Consider the following 1,079-nt stretch of genomic DNA (forward strand, 5'->3'; position numbering starts at 1 on the left):
AGTTGGTTGACTAATTGTGCTCCTTCCTTTCTATTCTATGAGCAGCTGAAGTGAAGCTGTGTGTGTGTGAGGGAGGAGGGGTGCGAATCTCAGGCCCACCCTCCTGTTACCATGTCTTGCAGGTGGGCAAGGTAATGATGGTAACCAATGACCTGCAAGTAAGATGGCACAGGATAACTGCCTCTGTGAGCTTCCTGGAGTCTAAATCTTATCCTAACCCAACTGGGACTGTATTCTAACAGGTTTTGAATGTCTTGTCAAAAAAAAAAAAAAAAAAAAAAAAAAAAGATCTATAATGTCATTTGTATTTATACTGAAATAATTAAAAATAACATTGCTGGGTTTAAAGTTGTCAAACAGGGAATGTCGAGGGCTGCAACATGGGCATGTTCACTTCTTGGTGGCTGCTGTAACAAATTATCACAAACCTAGTGGCTTAAAACAATAGAGATGTGTTCTTTTTTTAATTTTTATTTATTTTTTTATTTTTTAAAACCAGAACATTTATTGCATGACTAATCGCTGACATTCTTAAGATGAACTAGATGCTGCAACAGCTGCCCTCTTGGGTTTAGGTGTTGTTCCTTCACGGAATCCATGCCTGAATCTGCGGTATACAATTTTTAGGTGCCTCATTCGACCAGTTCCGGTGGTATTTCCTCTTTTAGCCTTGGCACTCCAGTTATACTTTCTCTTGCGCTTGGCAGGGTAGCCACATTTGCCACAGGTCGACTTCTGAAGGTGGTAGGCCTTAGAGCCACAGCGGCGGCACAATGTGTGCGTCTTATTGCGACACTTTCCAAACGATGACGTTCCCTTCGTCATATGGCTTCTGCCGAGATGTGTTCTTTCATAGCTCTGGAGGCCAGAGGTCCAAAATGAGTGGCACATGGCTAAAATTAAATTACTGGCAGGTCTTGTTCCTTCTAGAAACTCCAGAGGAAAACTGATTCTGGTTCCTTCTAGAAACTCCAGAGGAGAATCCATCCTGTAGCCTCTCTGGTGGCTGATGACATTTCTTGGCTGATAGTGTCCTCACTCCAGTCTTTGCCTCTGTTGTCGCATTGCCTTCTCCTCCT

At 42.9% G+C, this 1,079-nt stretch overlaps 1 pseudogene across 1 annotated transcript; it reads right to left on the reverse strand.

The window, feature by feature from the left end:
- Positions 1–485: 485 nt before the first annotated feature.
- LOC101008653 lies at positions 486–840 on the reverse strand (annotated as a pseudogene). The gene has a single exon (XR_651975.4). The product of XR_651975.4 is annotated as a 60S ribosomal protein L37 pseudogene (transcript).
- Between the last annotated feature and the right edge of the window lie 239 nt (positions 841–1,079).

Source organism: Papio anubis, chromosome 11 (assembly GCF_008728515.1).
Source record: "Papio anubis isolate 15944 chromosome 11, Panubis1.0, whole genome shotgun sequence".
Lineage (NCBI taxonomy): Eukaryota > Metazoa > Chordata > Mammalia > Primates > Cercopithecidae > Papio > Papio anubis.